Source organism: Bison bison, unplaced genomic scaffold, assembly GCF_000754665.1.
Source record: "Bison bison bison isolate TAMUID 2011002044 unplaced genomic scaffold, Bison_UMD1.0 scf7180017864390, whole genome shotgun sequence".
In the NCBI taxonomy this organism is placed as follows: domain Eukaryota; kingdom Metazoa; phylum Chordata; class Mammalia; order Artiodactyla; family Bovidae; genus Bison; species Bison bison.
This window is the reverse complement of record NW_011494962.1, coordinates 5,163,485-5,173,365: the sequence shown is the minus strand read 5'-3', so window position 1 is coordinate 5,173,365 and position 9,881 is coordinate 5,163,485. Positions and strand designations below refer to the sequence as shown.

The 9,881-nt window shown below is 41.4% G+C and overlaps 1 protein-coding gene and 1 pseudogene across 1 annotated transcript in view; one reads left to right on the top strand and one right to left on the bottom strand.

Annotated features, from left to right (window-relative positions):
• The window catches only part of PLBD1 (phospholipase B domain containing 1), a 90,315-nt gene that overhangs the window by 34,828 nt on the left and 45,606 nt on the right, over window positions 1-9,881 (top strand). The window lies entirely within an intron of this gene.
• Window positions 4,549-6,697, bottom strand: LOC105002188 (annotated as a pseudogene).

Below are 9,881 nucleotides of genomic sequence, written 5' to 3'. Positions count from 1 at the left end.
TATATTTACTTGGAGCTGGTATACTTGGTGACAGCCTTAGTGCCCTCGGACACGGCGTGCTTGGCCAGCTCCCCAGGTAGCAGCAAGCTCACGGTGGTCTGGATCTCCCTGGAGTGGGTTGCTATTTCCTCCTCTAGGCGATCTTCCTGACCCAGGAATTGAATGCACGACTCTTGTGTCTCCTGCATTGGCAAGTGGATTCTTTACCACTGAGCCATCTGGGAAGCCCATTAAATTATTTCATCCATAACAGTGCTATAAGATATATATTATTATTATCTTCCTATCATTGATGAGAAAACTAGGGCACAGAGAAGTTCAGTAACTAGCTGAAAGTCACAAAGCTAGTAAGCAGAAGCCAGGTTTGGAAACAAGCTATCTGGCTATGGAGTCCACGCACATACACACAACACGTACAAACACAAATAGATTAATCACAATGGGAAATACTACAGGAGCCCGTTCCTACTAAAGGAAGTAGGAAATCAAAACAGCTAGGAAAGAGTAGGAGAGAGATCCTGACAAGCACTAAGTGAAACTCACTCAGTTGTGTCCGACTCTTTTCGACCCCATGGACTGTAGCCCACCAGGCTTTTCTGTCCATGTCATTTTCCAGGCAAGAATGCTGGAGTGGGCTATACCATATCAAGTGATATGGTATTAACATAATGCAGATAGATTCAAGGAAAAGTGGGCATACGAGTGTGTGAGAGATGGAAAGGTGGGTGAAGTCTCCGCCAGCTTAGGAGGAAACTTACTGACTTTACACACCATAGGAGCTGGAGCTAAATCTAACACATCCTTGATCTGGAGACTGGTGTGGGTTCTGTTTGATGAGAATTCAGAGACATGGAGAAGCTGGGAGTCTTTCATATGGTCGAAGAGCCCTGAAGGAGTAGGTCGAGCTTTGAGCTCAGAATTCAAAGCCTCTGCTCTTATCTGCTGTCCAGTGTTGCTATAACACACAAGAAATGTAGAGTCCCAGGGCCAAGGGTCAGAGAAGGGCCTCAGCCTTCTGAGGGGGCTGTGAGTGGACTGTGTTCCTCAGGGCCCCTAGATGGGGCAGAATCAGGCGAAGCCTCCATTTCTGATCTCAAGGTACAGGTTTCTCTTCACCTGCTCTGAATGTCAGAATCAAAAAATTTAGCCCTCACCCAAAAAAGAAAGAAGCAATTTTAATAATCCTAGCCTAATTACCCTCCTCTATCTCCATCTGTCCTGTCTACTGTGCTGTGGACCTCTCAGCTCCACCCCCAAGTCAGGGTGAATGTTCCTCTGTTTCAGGGTTTCTCAGCCTCAGCACTTTAACATCAGGGATTGAATTATCCTTTGTTGTGCATTGTAGGATGTTTAGCAACGTCCTTGCTATGTACCCACTAGATGCCAATTGCACCTTCCCTCCCCCTATTGTGACAATGAAATATGTCTCCAGACATTGCCAAATGGATGGAAAAATCACTCCAGTTGAGAAACATGGCCTGTATTGAAATAGACTGAAAAGTAGAGAGGATCTGGAACTCTGAATGGAGCTGGGCAAGATGCAGTGGTGGAGACCTCAGCTAAAATGTATGACTTTTGTTTCTTTACCTGAGTGACCACTGTGGGTCAATAGCCCACAAACTATTTTTTTCCAAAAAAAAGAACTTCATTTTCACTTAAATCATTTTAATGTTAAGAGCCCATTCCTCCTCATGGCAAGAAATGTGACCATAGTTATTTCAATAAGAACAAAATAATTTATCATTGAGACTAAGTCAGTTCAAAATAGGCTTCCCAGGTAGTCCTAGGGGAATGAACCTGCCTGCCAATACAGGAGCATAAGAGACATGAGTTTAATCCCTGGGTTGGAAAGATCCCCTAGAGGAGGGCATGGCCACGCATTCCAGTATTCTTGCCTGGAGATTCCAATGGACAGAGGGTCACAAAGAATCAGACTTGACTGAGCACGCACCCACAAGCAGTTCAGAATATTACACTCCTGTCCCAAACACTTGTCTCCAGAATGGACTGGTTTTACTGAGGCATCATGGAGGGAGGGGAGATGTTTAAGTAGTGATTGTCTGTCTTGTGTCCTTCTCTGGAGCATCTACGGAAGTGGAAGGATCTCACTGAGTCTTTAGCTTTGGTGTTTCCCCACCTGACATCAGATGAGGCTTCCATGGTCTCCCTGGTCTCCAGTTGCACAATCAATGCCATTGACGCTGCGATAGTCACCCCAAGTGTTAGTCCTCTGCCCCGAGAAGGTTCATTAGCTCCCAATGTCCTCTTATTCCACCCTAGACCTGACAAGAGCAACTTTGGCTGCCCGCTAAAACTCAAGGTGGGTGCAGAGTTTGCTGCATTTAGCTCATGAGCCCAGACAGTCCAGGAAACCATCTCTGCTTCCCCAGGCAACCTTGGAGGGGAAACATCAGGGCTCTTGCTTCTAAGCAACTAAATCAAGTCACCCAACATACCTGTAGTTTCTGCATTCCATTCCCCTGAACTATGAGGCCAGGGCAGAAGATCTCTTACCTGTCACCCACATACCTGTCTAGCTTTATTGCTGTTCTCTCCCTCCATTTTAGAGGTGATAGAAAAGGGATCAACTTGATAGAGAATATGGCAGCATAAGAGATATATAAATAAAAGTTAAATGCAATTCCTCAATTAAAAAAAAATACTTAAAAATAATTTGAAGGAAACGGCCTCATGAAGTTTGTTGACGTCAAGGACCATAAGAGATTTCAAAGGATTTTAATGTTTTTTGCCTGGATCTGCTGGGCCCTTGTCCTTGAAACAAATACTTTAAATATGCTTAAGGAAAACTTGAAGAATTGTTTTCTTTTGCTTTGTAATCAGTATATTAAAGAGACATTCATATATTTCAAGAATTGCTTAAATCCTGATACCCAGTTGCAGTGCTAGAAACTCTTAGATAAAGGATATCTAGATTTCCACTGTGCCGAGGGCCAAATTCCCATTTTTGAAAGCTGAGTCATGGCCTGCTTACAGTGCTGAACTCTAGGTCAACAAAAGCCTCAGGCTTCCCATGTGGCGCAAGTGGTAAAGAACCCACCAGATAATGCAGGAGACTCAAGAGATTAGGTTCAATCCTTGGGTCGGGAAAATTACCTGGAGTAGGAAATGGCAACCCATTACAATATTCTTGCCTGGAAAATTCCATAGACAGAGAGGCCTGGTAGGCTACAGTGCATGGGGTCACAAAGAGTCGAACAAGACTCAGCACAGCACAGCACAGTACAGTACAAAAAGCATCAAATGAAAACCAGAACTCAGACTTTAGGTAAAATTCCAGTCCAGAGAGTGCAAGGAGCTCACAATTCGACCTACTCTGCTCTAAATTTAGAGCAAATGGTAGACAAAATGTGCCACAAGAGAGCTTCGTGGTAATATAGCTGGTCCCCCAAACAGGGTTGAACAACTCTTGAACCAGAAATGGGGCAGAAAACAAAGAGAGGGAGTATGGATCTGCTGGGCCCTTGTCCTTGGAACAAACACTTTAAATATGCTTAAGGAAAACTTGAAGAATTGTTTTCTTTTGCTTTGTAATCAGTATATTAAAGAGACGTTCATACATTTCAAGAATTGCTTAAATTCTGATACCCAGATTTAAGCTTGTGAACATATGATTTTAAACATACAATTAAAGCTATTCATCATAATTTGCTATAGTACCAACATTAAATTACAGTTACTCTGGAGTATAAGTTAAATGGTTTAAAGTAAGCCTACAACATACCTACAAAAACACCTTCCTATCTCATACATGCAAATTACTTCTCCATGTAAAGGCCGCATCACTCTAAGTTTCCCTGCTCCAGAAGTCACTACTCTAAGGCTTACTGTGGTCTGAAGAGAAGGGGGAGGGAAAAAAAGTAACAAGGACCAATAGCTATATATATTAATAAAAGACGACACAGCAGAAGAGAATGCAATTCTATAAATGCAAGCCCTCAAGAAGCAGCATGTTATGATAAACCCCTTCTTTAGAAAGGCATCATTTCTATCACTGATAGCACAGGCTAAATTAAATTGTACAGCATGCCATCTTCAAATAACAGTTGAGGCAATAGAATAAATATAGAAGCATCACAGTGAATCCCACTTAATACAACTATACAGACCAACACTTCTCTACAAATTAAGTTCTTTGTCTGACTGCCAGTTAAATACAATTTTAATTTCATAGCTTAACAATTAAGGGTCATACCCTGAAGTCAATACATATACCTGGCATTTCAGTCTAAGCTATTCCATGTACATAGCTGAAATCAATTACAAAGTATGGCCTAACAAATGCTATGCTAAGTCACTTCAGTCGTGTCCGACTCTGTGCGACCCCATAGACGGCAGCCCATCAGGCTCCCCCGTCCCTGGGATTCTCCAGGCAAGAGTACTGGAGTGGGTTGCCATTTCCTTCTCCAATGCATGAAAGGGAAAAGTGAAAGTGAAGTCGCTCAGTCGTGTCCGACTCTTAGCGACCCCATGGATTGCAGCCTAACAGGCTCCTCCGTCCTTGGGATTTTCCAAGCAAGAGTACTGGAGTGGGGTGCCATTGCCTTCTCCGAACAAATGCTAGGGGAAATTTTTTAAAGTAGTTTTTACAAGTATTAAACTTATCTTGCACACTTAAGTCATCATACATACAGGGCAAAGTCAGAGCTTTTATATTCCAGTTTATTCTTCATTTAACTTTTAAAACACTACTATAGTTGAATATTAAAACAAAAGCAAGTAGTGAGCATATTATGATTATAGCCCTTCACTCAATCACTACTGCAAATAAAACACTCGCAGTGAGTGTTATTCACGGACCCTACTAAGAGGTCTGACACTGAACACCACCCCTAGGATGATGTTCATCATCCACATATGCTTCTCCGTTGTAATGGTGCCATTGTTCCTGATTTGGATCAAAGTCCACTAATTCTACCTGGTCCATTTCATCAGTCTCTTCTACCTCCTTCCTCTCAGGCAGAAATGTTTCCAGCAAAGAGAGTTCATCAGGAGAGAGAAAGCCATTCTCAGGAAAGTTTACCTTAAATTCAGTGATTAGGCGACCCTTTTCATATGGCCTATGATAAATTGGCATGCCTTCATTTAGCACACACTTGAGATCTCCATGGGTAACAATCTGACCTGGATGAGAAGTGATGACTATGATTCAGTTGTCAAGAGTAGATATTGGCTTCTGGAAGCCACACAATGCCTCAGTCAACTGTATATCCATACACATGAAAAGGTCTTCTCCTTGTTGAGTAAAAACAGCATGGTCCTTCTGATCTAAAGCAAGGATAATATCTCCTGGCTCCGGTCCTGGTTCTTGGTCTCCTTCACCATGGAATGTTATCTTGTGGCCATCTTTCACGCCTTTGTCAATATGAACTTCTAGAATTTTCTTTTCTCAAACTGTCTTCCTTCTGTTGTGGCTTTTACATCTATCTTTAGAACTGATCCACTCCCCATGGCCCTGGCAGTCCATGCAGACAGACTGAATTTGCTGAACCATTCTAGGTCTTATTTGATGAATTCTTATTTGTATTCCAGTACTTTGGCAACTGGGACAGCATTCTGCCACTCCTTTCTTACCACTTCAGCCTTCACATTTGTCACAAATCACATTCTTTTGCAGAGCTACTTTTCTTGTTGCACCATTATATAAAAAGGTTACTGCAAGTTGACGCACAACGTTTTTACCTCCCTCTCTCTCTCTGCATCCTGTCTCCTCCTCTGAAAAACATATCAAAGATGTCCGTGGGGGAGCCCAAACCACCACCTGCTCCACCGTCTTTAATTGCCTGTTCTCCTCCTTTGTCGTATGATTCCCTTTTCTTTGCATCAGAGAGCACTTCATAAGCTTGAGAAATCCATTTAAATGTCTCACCTTCATTTGGATTCTTATCAGGGTGGTACTTCAAGGCCAGTTTCCTGTAAGCCTTTTTCAATTCTTCTTGGGTGGCATTGGGTTTGACCCCCAAGACATCATAAGAAGTAGTTTTTTTCACCATTTTCACCTGCCAATTAGCAGGCCGATGCCAGTGTCAGGGAGTGGAGAGGAGCGAGTTGCTGTGCACAGCTCAGGCAGCCACAGCTCCTCCGCCTCTCACTGGGCCCTTGTCTTTGGAACAAACACTTTAAATATGCTTAAGGTACTCTAAGTTATAAATGAAGGAAAACTTGAAGAATTAGTGGAACAAGAAGGAAGATAAGAAGACAGGTAGATATTTAATAAGAACTTGTTTGAAATATAAATGAAAATTAGGGAAATTAATTTTTTAAAATATTAATAAGTGGGTAAACCTTGGCCAAGACAAAGTCAGAGAAATAATTTCTGAATCAAACACTGGTATTGAGGGATTTACATAGTACACTGCCCAGAGAGAGAAAGGGGTAAAAATAACGAGAGCTGTTATTAAATAGAGAGATTTGATTAAGAAACTCCAACATATGTCTATCAGAAGCCCCAGAAAAAAAACAATATAAACAAAAATTGGAGGGAATTTCAGATAAGGAGGAGTTAACAGGGTAGTAGTTGAGAATTGATCAAAATTGAAAAAGACGTGAAGGGAATTCCCTATGGCCTAGTGGTTAGGATTCCAGGCTTTCACTGCCATGGCCCAAGTTCAGTTCCTGCTTGGGGAACCGAGATCCTGCAAATCACCCAGTGCAGCCAAAGCAAAGAAAGGAAAAAACAAAAAACAAAACACTTTCAGTGTTCCCCAGCAGTCCAGTGGTTAGGATTGAACACTTTCACTGCCACGGGCCCAGGTTCGATTCCCTGGTCAGGGACCTAAGATCCCACAAGGTATGTGGTTCAGCAAAAACACAACAAATAAACAAAGGAGTCCTTGGTTAGAAGACACAGCCTATTAAATTGCTACAACCCAGAGGGTGAAACTACAGAGAACTGAGGATAAAGGGAATAATTTTATCTTTATCAACTGAGCTATCAGGGAAGCCCAATATTTTAAAAGTACTAAGGAAAAATAACTAGAGTTTTAAAACCATTTAAATTATCCAAGAGCAAGGGCAAAATAAGGATATTTTTAGATAAATAAAATATTTCACCATGCCCAGACTTCTATTAACCTGTTGATATTATAGGACATTCACTGACAAGAATAGCAGGAGGGAATATTTGGGATATAAGGAACAATCATTAACACAAGAAAGAAAGAAAATAAGATTTAATTGTAAAACTTTGAAAAATTTTAATTTTTTTAATTGAAAAGGTAAAACTAAATCTTCGAACAATAACATGATGGATGATGTCAATGGGTAGGTAAAGCTTGCTAAGATGTATATGTTTGGAGGAGAGAAATATAAAATTCATTTAGATTTTATATGGGAATTCCCTGGTAGTCCAGTGGTTGACTCTGTGCTTCCATTGCAGGGGCACCGGTTGCTCCCTGGTCGGGGAACTAAGATCTCATCTGCCACTTTGTGCAGCCAAAAACAAACAAAAATTCACTTAGATTTTATAATAAAATGCATAGTTATGAATGTTTTTGAAATTTTTAATGATGGTTGCCCTTAGGATCAGAGAAGGCAATGGCACCCCACTCCAGTACTCTTGCTTGGAAAATCCCATGGATGGAGGAGCCTGGTAGGCTGCAGTCCATGGGGTCGAGAAGAGTCGGACATGACTGAGCGACTTCACTTTTACTTTTCACTTTCCTGCATTGGAGAAGGAAATGGCAACCCACTCCAGTGTTCTTGCCTGGAGAATCCCAGGGACAGGGGAACCTGGTGGGCTGCCGTCTATGGGGTCGAACAGAGTTGGACACGACTGAAGTGACGCACCAGCAGCAGCAGCAGCAGCCCTCAGGGTGGACATACAGCTGACCCTTGAACAATGCTGGGGTTAGAGGCATTGGTACACCCATCCCCAGCCCTATGCAATCAAAAACCCTCATGTAGACTTATAATTGGCCCTCCATATTTAAAGAGTATGTATTTTTTTCTTTATCCACATGTAAGTGGACCCTTGTAATACAAACACATGTTGTTTAAAAGTCAATTGTACATTTTATGGCTTCTAAATTAGCAGAAGCTAAAAGAAGGATAATAAAATGTTATCTAATAGGGAAAATATAAAAGAACGATGAAGAAAGGGATGGTAATTGGAAAACAGGACAGATTATAAAATGAATATTATAAAAATGAATCCAAGTATATTAAAATCACAATAGATGTAAAAGGATTATTTTCATTAATTAAAAATGTTCAAAAAAAAATAAATAAAAATGTTCAATTGAGGAGATGTTGGTCAAGGACACTAACATGCCACCAGTAGGTAAATAAGTCCTAGAGATCTAAGGCACAGTGTAGTGGTTGTAATCAACCATCCTGATTGTAAACTTCAGAGCTGCCAAGAGATTAGATCTTAATTGTTCTCATCACAAAAAATGAAATTATAATTATGTACCACGATAGACGGAGAAGGCAATGGCAACCCACTCCAGTGCTCTTGCCTGGAAACTCCCATGGATGGAGGAGCCTGGTAGGCTGCAGTCCATGGGGTCGTGAAGAGTTAGACATGACTGAGCGACTTCCCTTTCACTTTTCACTTTCATGCATTGGAGAAGGAAATGGCAACTCACTCCAGCGTTCTTGCCTGGAGAATCCCAGGGAAGGAGGAGCCTGGTAGGCTGCAGTCTGTGCGGTCACACAGAGTCGGACTGAAGTGACTTAGCAGTAGCAGCAGCAGCAACCATGATAGAGGTGTTAACTAATACTATGGTGGCAATCATACTGAAACAGATAAATGTATCAAATCATTACACAATGTTATATGTCAAGTATAGCTCACCAAAAATGCTTACTGTATATCATATGAGGGACATTTAATTTTTTAAATAAGTTTTAAAGAAGCTCAAATAGCCAGTAATCCTGAGGGGAATGGAAATTAAAACAACATATCATTTCAAATACATCGAATTGTTGAAAATTTGAAAGTCTGATATGCCAAGTGTTGGTGAGGCTATGGAACAAAGAGAAATCTAACATGTAGTTCAGAAGAATGTAATTTGGTACAATCACTATGGAGAACAATTTGGTAATATCTATAACTCTAGGTATATAGAATATTCACCCCAGCATTTTTATATGTGTGTGTGTATATATATATATTCTAGAAAGACAAATGTGTAAAAAGAGATATTTACAAGAATGTTTGAAGTTGTATTATAATAGTGAAAAATTAAAAACCAGTTAAATGTTTATCATCAGATCAGATCAGTCACTCAGTCATGTCCGACTCTTTGCGACCCCATGAATCGCAGCACGCCAGGCCTCCCTGTCCATCACCAACTCCCGGAGTTCACTCAGACTCATGTCCATCGAGTCAGTGATGCCATCCAGCCATCTCATCTTATGTCGTCCCCTTCTCCTCCTGCCCCCAATCCCTCCCAGCATCAGAGTCTTTTCCAATAAGTCAACTCTTCCCATGAGGTGGCCAAAGTACTGGAGTTTCAGGTTCAGCATCATTCCTTCCAAAGAAATCCCAGGGCTGATCTCCTTCAGAATGGACTGGTTGGATCTCCTTGCAGTCCATGGGACTCTCGAGAGTCTTCTCCAGCACCACACTTCAATAGCATCAATTCTTTGGTGCTCAGCTTTCTTCAGAGTCCAACTCTCACATCCATACATGACCACAGGAAAAACCATAGCCTTGACTAGATGAACCTTTGTTGGCAAAGTAATGTCTCTGCTTTTGAATATGCTATCTAGGTTGGTCATAACTTTCCTTCCAAGGAGTAAGCGTCTTTTAATTTCATGGCTGCAGTCACCATCTGTAGTGATTTTGGAGCCCAGAAAAATAAAGTCTGCCACTGTTTCCACTGTTTCCCCATCTATTTCCCATGAAGTGGTGGGAC